Raw genomic sequence first — 16,857 nt, 5'->3', positions numbered from 1 at the left:
TGGCTCAATAGATTAAGCATCTACCTTTGGCTCAGGTCATGATCCAAGGGTCCTGGGATGGAGCCCTTTGATGGTCGCCTTGCCCAGCACGAAGTCAGCTTTTCCAGCTTCCCCTCCTCTGGCTCCTGCAGGCTCCCTCTCTCTCAAACAAATAAATAAAATATTCTAAAAATAAATGAAATAAAACCTGCATCATATGTTTTCAGAAGTATAGTCTTTTTAATAGCATTTTAATTTCCCTAAATTTTTCCCCAAAAAATTCATGTGCCATAGTATTTCTGTGGTTTCCAATGATCACACCTCTCATCTTCAGGGCTACCAGGTATCCCATTTTGAGAAGCACAGGACTATTTTTCCAAGTTGCTGTTCAGAGGCCAAGCATTGAATGAATATATTCATTCAATGGAAATAAATATATTCATATATCCTAACTAGGCTGTCCAAGCAAAAAAAAAAAAAAAATACAGAGAATTCAATGTGAAAGAGCATAGACCCATAGACACACAGACTTTAACAAGATAAGAGAAGATGTTCTGGACAATTTTATGTCAACAAATTTGACACTGAGGATGAAATGGACAAATTCTTTGAAACAGACCTCAAAACGCAAACAGAATGAAATTTAAAAATCTAAATTGTCCTTTACAATTAAAGTAATTGAAGTTTGTTCAACCAGCTTCCCACAAAGATAATTCCAGGCCCGGATGGTTTTAGTGGTCAAATTTATCAACCACTTAGAGAAGAAATAACACCAATCTTGCGAAATTTTTGTTCAGAAAATAGAAGGGAAAACAATTATCCTCTTATTTGGGGCCAGCATGACACCAATAACAAACCTGAAACAGATATAACCAAAAAAGAATTTATACATCAATATCCACATGAACCTAGAAACACATATATTTAATGAAATATTAGCAAACTGAATCCAGCAAACTGGATTTTGATCAAGTTTTGTTTATCCCAGGAATTCGAGATAGGTTTAACATTTGAAAACCAGTCATTGTTATTCACTATATTAGCAGACTAAAAAAGAAAACTGTGTGAGCTTCCCAATAGGTACAGAAAAGGCATTTAAAGACCACACTTATTAATGATGATAACTCTCAAAAAACTCAGATTAGGAGACTTCCTTAATCTGGTGAAGAGCATTTATGAAAAATGTACAGCTACCATCATAGTTAATGGTAAAATACTGACTATATTTTCCCTGCTAGCAGGCCAAAGATGTCAAGTTTCACAATTTCTTTTCAATATTTACCATAGTTCATACCATGAACATGAGAAAAAAATAATCAGGAAAGAAGCGACATTGTCTTTTCAAATGCCATAACTGTGTAAGAATCGACAAAACTACTAGAATCTAGCTAGGATCTAGCAAGGTCTTGGGATTCAAGTTTAATAATTTAAAAACAAATGTATTTTTTATTCAGTGGCAGCAAATATAAATAAGTTTTAATTTTTTTAAGGATTTTGTTTATTTGACAGAGAGAGAGCACGTGTGAGTGAGCAAGGGGAAGCACAAGCAGAAAGAGCAGGAGAGGGAGAAGCAGACACCCCACTGGGCAGGGAGCCAGATGAGGGCTCCATCCCAGGACTCTGGTATCATGACCTGAGCAGAAGGAAGACACTTAATTGTGTGAGCCACCCAGATGCCCCAGTAAGTTTCACTTTTAATAAGAGCTTAAAGTATAGAGATACAGATTATAATATAGAAAGAAATATAACAGAAGAAGCTACATGGTTAGCAACCAGTCATGTAAAGACAGGCAACATCATCAGTTACTAGGGAAATACAAATTGAAACCACAATGAGATGCCATTACATATCTATCAGAATGTTTCAATCAAAAACCTGGTAATGTCAAGTGCTTTGGACAATGTGGATCAACCGGAACTCATACACTGTTGATAAGAATACAAACTGCTGACACATGAAAAAGTGCTCCATATTCACTCGGCATCAGGGAAATACAAATCAAAACCACAATGAGATATCACCTCACACCAGTCAGAATGGCTAAAATCAACAAGTCAGGAAATGACAGATGCTGGTGAGGATGCGGAGAAAGGGGAACCCTCCTACACTGTTGGTGGGAATGCAAGCTGGTGCAACCACTCTGGAAAACAGCATGGAGGTTCCTCAAAATGTTGAAAATAGAACTGCCCTATGACCCAGCAATTGCACTACTGGGTATTTACCCTAAAGATACAAACCTAGTGATCCGAAGGGGCACGTGCACCCGAATGTTTATAGCAGCAATGTCCACAATAGCCAAACTATGGAAAGAACCTAGATGTCCATCAACAGATGAATGGATCAAGAAGATGTGATATATATACACAATGGAATACTATGCAGCCATCAAAAGAAATGAAATATTGCCATTTGCGACAATGTGGATGGAACTAGAGCGTATCATGCTTAGTGAAATAAGTCAAGCGGAGAAAGACAACTATCATATGATCTCTCTGATATGAGGAAGTGGTGATGCAACATGGGGGCTTAAGTGGGTAGGAGAAGAATAAATGAAACAAGATGGGATTGGGAGGGAGACAAACCATAAGTAACTCTTAATCTCACAAAACAAACTGAGGGTTGCTGGGGGGAGGGGGGCTGGGAGAAGGGGGGTGGGGTTATGGACATTGGGGAGGGTATGTGCTATGGTGAGTGCTGTGAAGTGTGTAAACCTGGTGATTCACAGACCTGTACCCCTGGGGATAAAAATATATTATATGTTTATAAAAAATAAAAAATTTAAAAAAATAAATAATAATAAAACAAAAAATTCAACACATGGAAAAAAAAAAGAATACAAACTGCTGCAATCACTTTGGAAAACAGTTGGGCAGTTTCTAATAAAGTTATATCTAATCTTAATGTACAACCCAGGAATCCTACTGCTTGATATTTAACTGAGAGAAAAGAAAGCTTATGTTCCATTAACAAATGCATGTGGGGCCCCTGGGTACCTCAGTCAGTTAAGTGTCTGACTCATGATCTCAGCTCAGGTCTCGATCTCGGGGTTGTGAGTTTAAGTCCTGTGAGCCCACAGCACGGAGCTCACTTTAAAAAAAAAAAAAAAAATTATGTGAATGGTAGCCTTACTGATAATCATCCAAACTTGGAAAAAAGCCAAATTTCCTTCCACAGATGGATGGATAAGTAAACTGTAGTGCATCCATACAAAGGAATATCACTTAGCAATACAAAAGAGTTAACTCCTGATATGTATCAGATCTAAAATAAAGAAAGCCAGACTCAGGGGACTTAAGGATTCTATTCTTATGACTCCTGGAAAAGGCAACAGTATAGAGTCAGAAAACAGCCCAGTTGCCACAGCGAACTACAGATGGCCAGAGGGGCTCACTACAAAGTAGCAGAAGTGAACTTTGAGGGGGATGGGATGGTTCTATATCCTGACGGTGGTGGTGAGTGCATGACTGTGTGTCTGTCAAAACACATGAACAGGACAATAAAAAGGGTAAATTTTCCTTTATGTAAATTATACCTGAAAAAAAAAAAAAACTGACCAAATATTTTCTTGCCATATTTTAGCCAAAAACTAGAACATGAAAGTTTAAAAATATATATTTAAAAAGGCTCTCAAGAAATGCTTATTCAAATAAATTCAACTATTAAAGTATTTCCATAGGAAGGTAGAATGAAGAACTTGGAGGCCATTAAACTAAAGCAGAAGTCTGTAGACAGAATACCACTCGTCCCGGTCCCCCCATCCCCCATCCCCCACAGCTCCAGGATAATGGTGAGGACAGCCAAAGCAAAGCAAAAGTCCTCTCTGCTGCACCCTAGAGGTTTATTATTACCTCTTAGTGCAGACCCAGCCCGAGGGAAATACAATTTTACCTGCAAAGGAACTGACATTTTTTTTTAAGATTTTTATTTATTTATTTGACAGACAGAGATCACAAGCAGGCAGACAGGCAGGCAGAGAGAGGGAGAGGAGGAAGCAGGCTCCCTGCAGAGCAGAGAGCCCGATGCGGGACTCGATCCCAGGACCCTGGGATCATGACCTGAGCCGAAGGCAGCGGCTTACCCCACTGAGCTACCCAGGCGCCCGGAACTGACATTTATTACACAGAACTACTACAGGAAGTATTCCCGTCCTATGTTATCTACCCCCAAGTAAATGTAAATAGAGAGGACTGGTAGAGTAGGGCCAGTTTCCGTCATATTACAGAAACACCACTGCCAGGAGTATTATTCCACAGTTAGAAGATAACATGTTATTACAAAGTAAAGAAAATGAGATTCAAAACAGCTTAGCATTATTTGCTGTAAATACAAACCCGGTCTTAGTCATCAGTGCTGGTTAGTTATCACGTGGTTGGCCTGTACTTCAGTGCTGGCTGAAAATTCCCTTAGGAGTGGACACCTTTCAACTTTCTTGAGTGAATCAGAATTTTTACTCAAGCTTATATACTTAGTAGCCAAAATGTGGCTCCAAAATGTTCAGTTGTCTCTGTTCTTCTGAGTTTTGCTTGTGTTCCTTTAAAACTGAATCATCTCTGCAAATCAGAGAGAAGTAACAGAGTATATCAAACAGCTGTGACTGCAATGCTGCTTCCATCCAGACACCCATCCAATGTTTTTTTAGTGTCTACTATCTGTCAGTCACATGTGTGAATGCTCACAGAAATGATAAGGCTACATAGTCATTTATAGTATGTTTAGAACAGGGCCAAGCACTGTATTTTTATTAATCCTCAGGAACAAGCAATAAGGTATTTTCCAATGAGAAAACATCAGCACAGAGAGGTTAATTTGTCTAACGTCACACAGGTAGTGAGGAGCACAAGCAGAATTCAACTCAGACAGTCCGACTCAGAATCACTAGTGAGCGCTGATGAATCCGGAAAAGCAGGCAGGACCAGACCATGCAGTGCTGGGCACTCCACAGGGTGCCCCTTGAACGTCATTTTCGTGGTAATATGAAGGCGTTTTCATAAATCTACTGTGTTTTCATGTGACGAGTCTGGCTGCAGCATGGAAAATGGGTGGAAGGACCTGCACATGAACTTACTGCCTACCAATTCTGGAGGTCACAAGTCTCAGATGGGTCCATGGGGCTGCATTCCCTCTAGAGACACTTGGGGAGAATCTCTGTTTGTTTTGTTTGTGGTCCTTTCCAGCCTCAAGAGAGAGCTTCCCTCCCTCCATCTTCAAAGCCAGCAACATAACCTCTTTCCTTTCTGACCTTCCTGCTACCTCTTTATATGGACCTTAAATGATTACACGGAGCTCACGGAGCTCCCCAGATAATCCAGGATAACCTCCCCATTGAAAGAGTCTCACCTTAATCACATCAGCAATGTAAGGTGATATCTTTGCAAGCTCCAGGAATTAGGAGGTGGACATCTTTGGGGGGCACTATTCAGCCTACTGCAACCTTCAAGTGTGCGCTTTCATGGTTAGGGGGATAGGAAGACATGGGAACACCAATGATTATCATGTCACAAAACAACTGGTTGATCAACTTGGGGCATTAACTGTGTTGACTTTAGTGCTGTATACTTTCTCCATTTCTTCCTAGTTCTGGTTTTAGGCAGAGGGACTGATTTCAAGCAAAAACACGTGGCTAAACAGAGGTAAAAACCATTAAACAGCAGAGTGATCACCTTGAGATCAGAGCTCCTCACCCCACCTGCCAGCACCCAACTCCAGGACCTATGGCATCCGTGTCTTAAAACATCACTGCTCCAAGGAGCATCTCTATTTTGAAATAGGACAGAGAAAGGAAAAGAATGCTTCTCATAAAGACAAGAATTTATAGTAACATTTTAAGCCCCTTGAGGAAGATATTTAAAGTGATACTTGGACAAGTCAGATAAAAAACATAATTTTGACCTAATTTTAATATTCTGCAATTTGGGACTTGAAGCTGGTTAAACCACAAACCCTTCCCCCACTTCCACCCCCCTTTTTTGGGTAAGCAACACTGAGTAATTTGTTTAAGAGACATGTTCTGTTTCAAGAATGTATTCTTTCTTCGAAACAACAAAAAGTACCTCTTTGAAAGAAAAGTCATTCACTCGTTTTGCTCTCATAAAAGTTTAATAGAAGCCAACTAAAGTTTAAGATCTCCCAGAGGACAAATAAAGAGATTTCTCAGAAAATGTAGAATCGCAATTTTCATTGGTGTTAGGGGATTTTACACACAAAAGCAATTTTATCTTACATTTAAAAGAGGTAAGTAAATAGACAAATCAATTTTAGCTGTTCTGAAATTTCATACTGGGTCATTAATTTTAAAAGATGGGACTTCAATAATAGTTAAAAGAACAGAGGCCCAAGGGTAAAGCCTGAGAATAATCACCTTCAAGATTCTGACTTAGCAGCAGCCTCAGATCAGAACCAAGAGTCTAAACCAGCTTCCTTGTGATGTTCTGCATTGCATTTCCACCATCAAATAGAGAAACATACAGAATTCCCTATTGTAACAACACAAAATCCCTCTTCTTTCCTTAAAACTGAATACTCTCATGGATTCTGACCAAACCAGGCTAGATCAAATTAAGACCTGCCCTCTCATCTAGTGGTGGAGACGGAGATATAAACATAATATTCAAAACAGGATAAAAATAAAATAGTTTCAGATGCAGAATGAACACTCACTTGGGAGAAAGAGTAGAGTCAGAGAGGTCTTCCCATTGGAAATGATGTTCAGACTTAACCTGAAATAATTGGAAGTTTCTCAAAAGGCATCTCCCCACCCACGTTCCTGTCCCCCACTAAGTAGGAGACTTAGTCCCTGTTAAGTAGTTGTTACACTGTTTCTCTTAAAATAATCATGACAATTACACAACTGAAGTGTTGTCATTGTGGGCAATGTGACTATGGTGAGTATCACAACCAAAAGGGGCTAAATTCTCTGAGTTTCAGTTTATTCATCTGCAAAATCAGCTATAGGGCTATGCTATGATAACATATATAAAGCAACTGACACTCCCAGGCATGAGGTAAGTTATCTCTTGATTGAAACAGAATACTAATTTACGTTAATAAAGTAATATTATTTATATAGTTCATTTGTTTTTACATCTGGTTGATTTCCTGTATCTGGCTTTGCATGTAAAGAATTGGTCCCTGAAAAGTTATTTTGTAATATGTAGTTACTACAAATCATTATGTTGTACACCAACTTAGATAATGTTATATGTCAATTCTACCTCAATACAAGTGAAAAAATAATAAAAGCAATAGTAAAAAGAAGAACTGGTCACTAACAACTCAAGATGCTTAAGCCACTGGGATTCTTTCTTGAAGCAAGATATGTTCTTAATTTTAGCTACACGTGGTAAACCTACACATTGATTTTATGCTGGAATTATTCTAATAATTACTTAGGATTCTATTTAAATCCTGTTAAGGCATCTTCCAAAAATATTTAAATAAATCACAGTTTTAATGAGATGTATTCGCATCATAAAAGTCACCTCTATGAAGTATGTAACTCAATGATTTTTAGCCTAGTCTCCAAGTTGGCAATCACCACCACAATTAGGGACATTTCCCATCACCATTGGCAGTCACTTTTCATTTTGCCCACGCTCCCCCAACCATACCTATGCAATCACTAATATACCCTCTACCTCTATGAATTTGCCTATTCTAGACATTTCATACAAGAATCATAAAATACGTGATCTTTCGTGAACTAGCTTCTTTCACTTAACTTCAGGTTTTCAAGGATTTGCTTTATTTTGATTTTTATCTTTTGAGAGAGAGAAAGAGTGAGCAAGGGTGGGGGATGGTGAGAGAGGAAAAGAGAGATTCTTCAAGCAGACTCCCCCCTGATATCACCACCTGAGCTGAAACCAAGAGTCGGACGCTTGACTGAGCCACCCAGGCACCCCGTCCATTGCATGGATATACCACGTTTTGGGTGGTTTTTTTCTTAATCATTGATTGACAAGCACTGTGTTATTTCCACTTTTTGGCTATTATGAATAATACTGCTATGAACATTCGCATACAAACTTTTGTGCAGATATAGATCTTCAATTCTTTTGGGTATTTGCCTAGGAATGCAATTGCTGATTCATACAGTAATTCTATGTTTAACTTTCTGAGAAACTGCCAGACTGTTTTCCAAAGCATCTGTACCATTTTCACATTCCCACCAACAGTGGGAACCAACAGGTTTCACCCAGAACCTATGAAGTTTCTAATTTCTCCACATCCTCAGCAACACCATTAGCTGTCTTTTTTACTTTAACCATCCTAGTGGATGTGAAGAGGTATCTCCTCCTGGTTTTGATCTGCATTTTTCCAGTGGATGACGTTGAGCACCTTTTTATGCACCTGCTGCCTACTGGGGCATCTACTTTGGAGACATGTCCATTCAAATATTTTTGTCCATTTTTCATTGGGGTATTTGTCTTCTCATTGGTGAGTTGTAAGATTTCTTTGTTTTTTTTCCTGGTTACAAGTCCCTTACCAGATATGTAATTTGTAAATATTTTCCTCCATTCAGTGGATTATCCTCACTTTCTTTCTGGTATCCTTTGCAGCACAAAAGCTTTTAATTCCACTGAAGTCTGACAGACCTACCTTTTCTTCCACTGCTTTTGTATCATGTTCAAGGAACCACTGTCTAATGTGAGGTCACTAAGATTCATACCTATATTTTCTTCTATGAGTTTTAGAGTTTTAGTTCTCACTTTTAAGTATTTGATTTCTTTGGAGTTAATTTTTGTACGTGGTATGAGCTATGAGTTGAACACCATTCTTTCACATATTTACATGCCATTTGCTAAAAAGACAGTTCTTTCTTCATTGAATTGCCTCGGCATCCTTGTCAAGAATCCAATCATAAACATGAGAGCTCATTTCTGAACTCTCAGTTCTATTCCATTAGTCTGTATGTCTCTAGTACTTTATTTTTTCTTGCATTTATACAGCATACAATATTTATACATATAGGAACATAAGAAGAAAATTGAGGGATATGTTAATCCCACTGCAGTAGACGAGCCTTTGGTTCCAATTCTTCACTGCCCTCTAGCAGTTCTACACATTCACACTCTTCTCATAGCTTTATCATGGTGGGGGAGTACACTGTGGGCTGGGTCCCCTTGATTCTGGGGGTGGCCATGTCATCTGTCCTGACTTTTGGGATGTCAATGAACGTGACATAAGGAGATACTTAAAATAGGCTTGCACAGCTGGTCCTGCTCTCTTGAACATTTGCAATCACCATAGAAAGAATCCATCTTGGGTAGCTATTGGTTCCAAGAGAATGACAGATGTGTAGAATACACATGACCCCACTCTGATCTGGAACCCAGCCAAATTTAGCCAGAGTCTAGTCAAAACTCAGGCACTTGGGCAAGAAATACATGCTTATCAATGTTTACCACTGTGGTGTTTGTGGGTGGGTGTTCGCAGCAATAGCTAACTAATAACCTACCACTTAGAGATAACTGCTCCGATCAGTTTGGTCTTTTGATTAAAAATGAGATTATGAAAAAAATCTATTCATATATGTATAGTTGGTCTGTTGTTTTTACTTAGCATCTTTCCATAGTACCCTGTATTATTAAAAGTTCTTGATAAACTCTATTATCTACATATTTCAACCTTTGAAAGTTATCTTTCTCCAACTGTCCCTGTATTATTTTTCCTATGACAAGTAAAGATATAATGAGTTTCACTCTTTTTCTCTCATATAAATCTTGGTCTCCATTTCATATTTCCATGAAATGGATTCCTATTTATAGACACCTGTAGTAAACTTCTACAACTGGAGTCCAAGGTGGGACCACCGAATCCTGTGTTCCTTCCTGTTCTTTTATTCATATTTTCACCTATATTATTTGGATGAACTCAGATTGCTTTTCTTCTAAAAGAATACAGGCAAATTTGACTTTACTTTAAAACAAAACAAAACAAAAAAAACAATTTGGGGGATTCTTCCAGCATATTCCACTACACTATCTTTTGACATTTACAGTTTATTCTAAAGAAGAAAACTGTTGCCAAGTTAACTTCACAAAGCACTCATTTTCCTTCAGGCTACAGTGGAAATAGGACATGGAGACAAAATGTGAGTGCATTTTTAAAGTTATTATTGATAAAAGATATTATTGATAGAAGATCAGATATTCAAGAAGATGGTATCCAGGCTAGTAGCCAAATCTAATTCTATGTCCTTAACAGTGCCTGATGCTGTGCACAGACACATTCAGTAACTACTTCTCGAGTAACTGAATATAAGAAATAGAACATGAAAGCAGACTCTCAGGCCAGAAATTCTGGCCCTCGCAAAAATTAATACCTATTTTAGGGCTTCCATAGTGACAAGTACACTACAACTGACATTAGATGTGCGGGACGACCTAGAGTATGTCAGAGGCTGATCTCTATTTCAACGCTTCTGGGTGCTTCTTAGCAAATAAATGGATGTCTCTCTGCCACTTCCCTCTTCTCCAGGGAAAAATCGCATTTTTTCAGGTCATCCAATAATGATTGACCAGTTTCATTTTGGCAACTGCTACAACAGGTACCTTAAGAACCCCACTCACAGTCCTTGCACATTACCTACACTGAGCCTCCTGGAAGTCTCATTCAGGGTGCGTGTGGTTCCTCGTCTTGCAAGTAGAACTGATCTCACCTGGCAACTGCCTCCTTGCCTCCCGGCCCTTGCTCCCCCTTCCTCCTGCATTGGCTTCTCATTGGCCACTGTCACTCAGCTCCTTGGGCTAAGAGCGGGGGTCCCCTTACAAAGGCAATAACTGGTACCTGGCTCAGATACTTTTTTTTTTATTTTTTTATTTTTTGGCTCAGATACTTAATACCGTAAGTGCTATTCTTTTTTTTTTAAGATTTTATTTATTTATTTGACAGATGGAGATCACAAGTAGGCAGATAAGCAGGCAGAGAGAGAGGGAGAAGCAGGGTCCCTGCTGAGCAGAGAGCCCAATATGGAGCTCGATCCCAGGACCCTGAGATCATGACCTGAGCCAAAGGCAGAGGCTTTAACCCACTGAGCCACCCAGGCAGCCCCCACTTTTTTAAAAGATTTTATTTATTTATTTGAGAGTGAGTAAGAGAAAGAAAGAATGCACACAGAGGGAGAGGGAGAAGCACACTCCCTGCTGAGCTCACAGCCTACAAGAGGCTCCATTCCAAGACCAAGGGATCATGACCTGAGCAGAAGGCAGATGCTTAACCAACTGAGCCACCCCAGGCATCCTAATAAGTGCTATTCTTATCCATCCACACCCTAGGCCCCATTTTTTTAAATTAGCTTTGCTAGTCAGTCACCTCAAAATTCCTAGACAGAAATGAAACAAAGCAAAAAAAAAAAAAAAAACGCAACTCAGTTTACTTCAGTTAGAGCATCCCGAGGACAGCGGAGGCATTCTGCTGGAACCTGGGAGTTGACAGGAGGGAACAAGGTCCTGGGCTGTGGCGCTGACCCAACTGCCACTGTCTATCACAATCTTTATAGAATGAGCAGGGCTACACTGAGCTCCTAGGTGGGCTAGCCAGCAGTTTATCACACTCAGAAACTCGCCCTGCCCCTGGCACACACAAGTATTGCAGTGCTGGGCCGGCTAGTGAAGAGGAAAAAGCCTAAGACATTCTCTTAGGCCTGAGAAGTGCTGCTATCGCGCCGCACAAAGACACACCTATTCTGCTTGTCCTCCCATGTGCCCAGCACTGTGTGGGTGACAGAGGCACAACGCATACCTTGGCTGAATGAAGCCTATGAAGAACGCAGACATGCAGTGCTCGAGACCACCCACAGAACACTTGACCTTGTCACCCATGAGTAAATGTTACTTTCAGCTCCTGAACAGAGAGCCAAACCTCTTGAAAGAGAATGAAAATGCAGACAGACCGTTATCAGATAGTGGCTATCGGAACAAGAGAGATCCTTTCACTTCATTCCTCCGGGGGTTGCTCTTGAGGCTCGGTCCATAACTGCTCTTACAAAGGCTCCCTGGAAATGTGCTCAGAGAAGCTCTGTTTTACACCCATGGCAAACAAGCAAACGGCCCGGGAGTGTGCAACCCTTACAGCTGTGATGATGAAACAGTGAAGGAGAACCGCCTCTAAGTCAAAAAGTACACCCAGAGATAAGAAGATTCATTTTCAATGCCCTCGCAGCTGCTCCTGATGGCACGGCCAGCACACTTCTCACTGAGTGGGGATCCAAGGCTGATTCATCGCAAAGTGAGCAAATGCCTTTTTTTCCTCTAAGATCGCCCTGTGCTCCACCTCCTAAGAATTTCAGTACGTGGGGAAGGGGGGAAGGAGAATAGGAAAAGGGGGAAATAATGATTTCTAAAAATATGGTGAATTTTTAAAGAGAAAGGGGAAACAAAACCCCTTGTGACCATTATAAGCAGGGGCAGAACTAATAATGGTGCTATAAAACATCTGTCAGGCAGCTCATATCAATTCTGGGAATGGCACTCTATTCTTGCGCCCTGATAACTCAGCTAAGTAACTGAGGAGAGCAAGTCCATGGCCAGGTGAGTCATATTAACAAGACACCTATGGTTTTTGTTGACCCTTATATGGGAGAATGGTTTTCCACTGCTGCAGGTACTTTAGGGATTAAAAGGAAAATATAGACTCTGCCAAGATTTCTCAGAAAATACCTGAGGTTAGAAAACAGGGTATAGCAGTTAATGAAATATCTTTGTGAGGACATTTCAGAGTTAATTAAGAAAGCCACACATTAAGGAACAACGGCAAAAAGGAGATGATTGCATTGTATCTAACTGAAGTCATTCTGCTTTTTGTCTCTCCTGGGGATTCGGGGATTTTTCAAGATTGTTTGACTTGATACAAGATGTAAAATAATTTGAAGTATCTAAAACAAAAATAGCTAAAATATCTCACTTGGTTTTGTTATTTACCCAAAGCAACATAATTTTTTAAAATTTTTATTTATACAGGAGAAATAGATTGAATGAAAATTTTTTTTAAAAAAGGAAACTAAAAATCCTTCAATACCCCATGAGCCTAACATTCATGAACACGTGAAGAGTGACCGCTTTTATAGCCATACTGATTAATGTATTCAATACTCAATTTAACGGATTATCATGCCAAAAATTTCATTACCTGGTACAATTTTTATTTTGTATGAAAGGTTGTGTTCTCTTTTGTAGTTACTGAAAAATATATTAAGGTGTGTAGCTATTTGTTAAAAGTTTGCCTTTCAAAATTAAAGAAAGATTTGGAGATCAAATCATCTCATTTGTTTTCATTACATGAAATGCTACTGGCGGAAATTTTTAGGCAAGGTACCAAATGTAACACACACACACACACACACACACACACACACACACACCCCACCCCCGCCCCTGAAATGGACCAGGCTTGTTAACATGCTCCCAGCCTTCTGTGCTCTGATCTGTTTTTCCCCAGGCTAGGTTTTAGCCTACTGACTTGGTAGAGTATTAATTTGCCTCTATTCTTTACAGGACCAAGCACTTCAAGCATCTGCCCTGTGCCTAATGCTGTGCTAGGGGCTGGGGCTGCAGCCAAACGCACGGACAGGATGGATCTAGCCCTGGCCCTCTGCTATTGAGCACGGTGGTTGGAAACAAGAGGATCACCAGAGGCAGGTATGGCCAGGAGTGGGGAAGCAGGGATGCAGGATGGCAAATCATACCACACGGGATTAGCTGGGAGATTTTTAACCACTGTTGGGAGATTAGCAGCGAAGTCCTTCTTCCTTCATTTTCCCAAGGGAGCACCATTCCTACCTTGCCTAAAGATTGTTTATGAATGTATAGGGCAACAATTTGAACCCATGACTTATATTTTATGACTATTTCAAAAAATTGACTAAAATCCAGGAGTAAGAAGAAAAAAACTGCATGCATTATACGCAGTCCTTATCACTCATTTATATTTTTAGGAAGCTTGCACGGGTTTTCATTTGGGGGGTAATGCAATATACCTAAACGTTAAATGTGTCCTTTGCATTTTACACCCTGGGTTATTTATTTTTCATCACTCAAGAGATGAGTTTTATTGCTGATTACACTGTACAGGGAAAAAAAGAGGAAGTAAAAAAGTAAACTCTTTACTTTTAAGAGCCTAACAGAGCATGAATCCTCTCCGTTGCTTTTCAATTTCTGTGCACTGAGGTTGAGTCTGGAATTAGATGTCACCACAAGTGACTCAAAAATGCTCTAAAAACAGGGTTGCCTATACAACTTTGGTTATAAAACAAATGCCCCAGGCAAAAAATAATAATAATAATAAGTTGAGAAGAAAAAAAGAGGGGAAAATATTCTTAAGTCTGAACTTCAGTAGAATTTGACCAATTCGTAGGAACACTGGGGAAATCCATTGCCAATTGCCAAAACTTTACCCAACTTTCTACAAACATCTGTAGTGCAAGAGGTTATGCTCCTGTTTTCTCCCAAATTTCCAATAGAACACTTATCAGAAGGCAGATTCTTAGAAGGCACTCGAGGAATTTTATGTAGACTCGGTGAAATGTCACAGGAACAAATAACCTATGATATCTCTAAGAAAACCGAGCTTGTATTTGTGATGATTGTAATTAAGTCCAAGTTTGCTTCATTCTGCTTAATTTGAATGTTATTTTAACAACTTGATAGCTTTCTGGTGGATTTTAATTGGTAGCCATAAGTAATCGATCATATTGTCATTTTGATATATATTTTTTTAAGCTAGAGAGGTAGCTCTGTATTTCTACAGTGAAAGGTTGCCCAGCTGACATCTATTTAACAATATACCGTTGGATTAAAGACACAGCCTGGAGAGATTTGGGTTGTTTTTTCAGCGGTGGTAATTGCTATGCCTGAGACCAGAAATAATAAGGGATCACGGACAAAGGCTGGAGGAGCTTTCAGGGAACAGAACAGAGAATGAACAGGATTACGGAAAACCCGGGTCAACTGCCAAAGCTCCAGTAATACCCAGTCTTGGGGGGAATTTAGCTGGCTCACAAAAAAATTGCCATTCTCACTAATATTTTGACTTCTATTTGAGTATCTTGTGTTGTCTGTAGAACACGTAATTTTGTTGTGTCACCTTTTTGAATGGAAAATATCGCAATGAGATGAGAAAAAAGGGTATGGCTGTTTAATAGCCCCCCAAAATAATAATAATCATCAGAAAAATTTTGAGTGATTGAATACAAAACGTAATTCCATTTTCAGCAGCTATGATGTTGGAATATGTAATGAATTCGAGGGGAAGGTGCTTGGTTATGTAAAATATTCAATTATCTCCCCACTTAGACACTCAACAGTTTTATCTTTCAATTACTTAACTGCAAAGAACAAATACATGTTTGGTCATAACATACTATTTACTTTGCCAGTCAGTACAGGTCGCTAGGGAATATCAACCTTGCATTTTTTTTTTTCTGACCTAGAATTCCTCTTAATGACAATTAGTGCAAAGTTAGTGCATATATAACATTTCAGGAAATGCTGACGTTTCAAAGACGTGACCTTACCTTGCAGAGGAAACTGTCTTTATTGTTATTTGTTGAAGGTTTTTTTTAGTTTTATTTTTGTATCTTTGCATCTCAGCAAATTACTAATGCTTCCCTGTTACTCCTTAAAATTCTTACTTGTTGAAAAATATTAAAGTATTAAAATACCTTTTATTGTTCTTGTCATTTTTAAAGTCCTGTTTCTACAGTGTGAGATCGGAGTAAGAGAACATTATTTTTTATCAAAAGTAGCACAATTCTGATTAGCAATTCTCTATTTCAAAAAGAAATTGAATGATTTGTATAACATTGCTATGTTTGTTCTGTATTGAGATATTTTACTGATTTCGTTATAAAGTTAAGAGTGATAGTAGTAAGTAAAGTAGTAAGTTGACTAAATAGTAAGCTCAAAAATAATAATTAAAAATTTCTTTATTCGGGCGCCTGGGTGGTTCAGTCCTTAAGCGTCTCCCTTTGGCTCATGTCATGATCCTGGGGTCCTGGGATAGAGCCCCACATCGGCTCCCTGCTCAGCAGGAAGCCTGCTTCTCCCTCTCCCACTCCCCCTGCTTGTGTTCCCTCTCTGTCTGTCAAATAAATAAATAAAATATTTATTTAACAAAAACAGAATTTCTTTTTTCTCCATTTAGCTAAAAGTCATCTTCTGTGGTTCTGCCACCATTATATTTGCAAATACCAATCCTTTTAAATAAGCTTTCTAAAAAAACATTGTATTTTTACATAATCATTATACCCAATGTGGGACTCAAACTTATGACCCTGAGGCCAAGAGTCACATGCTTTTCCAACTGAGCCAGCTAGGTGTCCTTTTTCAAATAAAATTTTAAACTGAATACTTGAAGTCATTTAAATTAGTACAGAGCATAGGCTTTGCTGTTGGAAGATCCAAGATTACGTCTAAGTTCCATTATCTACTAGATGTTTGATCTTTGGAAGATTATTTAAGTTTTCAGACTCTTTTTCTTCATTGTCAACTGGCTAATAACCATGTGGGCCACCCACGGAATAAAAGGAGGCATGAGAGATGAAAGGAAGAACTGCTTTGTAAAATCCAGGGTAGCACACAACACCGGGAAGCTGTTAAAATTCTTTGTTCCTTGAAATACAGTCCATATGAAAAATGCCTTTCAGTATCTCCAGAGGAAACCCTCAAGATTTCTAATTGATAATTCCCAACAAGGCATCCACTCCCTTCTTAGACATCGTGTCCAACAGGATGCTGACATTAACACCCACACTTTCCAGGCTGCCATGTTGATTTATCACAACGTTACAACTCTAGAGCCCGTTTCATTGTCCAGTTGTTTCAAGTAGGTAGCAAGCCGGTGTTTATTTTCTTTAGGCCTCTAACTGTGTTTTTAATTCCTTT

General features: G+C 39.1%; 1 protein-coding gene across 3 annotated transcripts in view; it reads left to right on the top strand.

Annotated features, from left to right (window-relative positions):
* Positions 1-11,933: 11,933 nt before the first annotated feature.
* The window catches only part of IL5RA (interleukin 5 receptor subunit alpha), a 36,620-nt gene continuing 31,696 nt past the window's right edge, over positions 11,934-16,857 (top strand). For 2 of the 3 annotated variants that reach the window (XM_032325595.1, XM_032325615.1), the window contains exons 1-2: positions 11,934-12,205; positions 13,471-13,614. The gene's annotated coding sequence lies outside the window, so the exon portion shown is untranslated. Of the gene's footprint in view, positions 12,206-12,398; positions 12,508-13,470; positions 13,615-16,857 lie in introns of those variants that run through there. The other variant, XM_032325605.1, reaches the window with a different exon arrangement.

Source organism: Mustela erminea, chromosome 1 (genome assembly GCF_009829155.1).
Source record: "Mustela erminea isolate mMusErm1 chromosome 1, mMusErm1.Pri, whole genome shotgun sequence".
In the NCBI taxonomy this organism is placed as follows: Eukaryota; Metazoa; Chordata; class Mammalia; order Carnivora; family Mustelidae; genus Mustela; species Mustela erminea.
The sequence above is the reverse complement of the archived record's forward strand: the minus strand, read 5'-3'. Positions and strand labels throughout refer to the sequence as shown.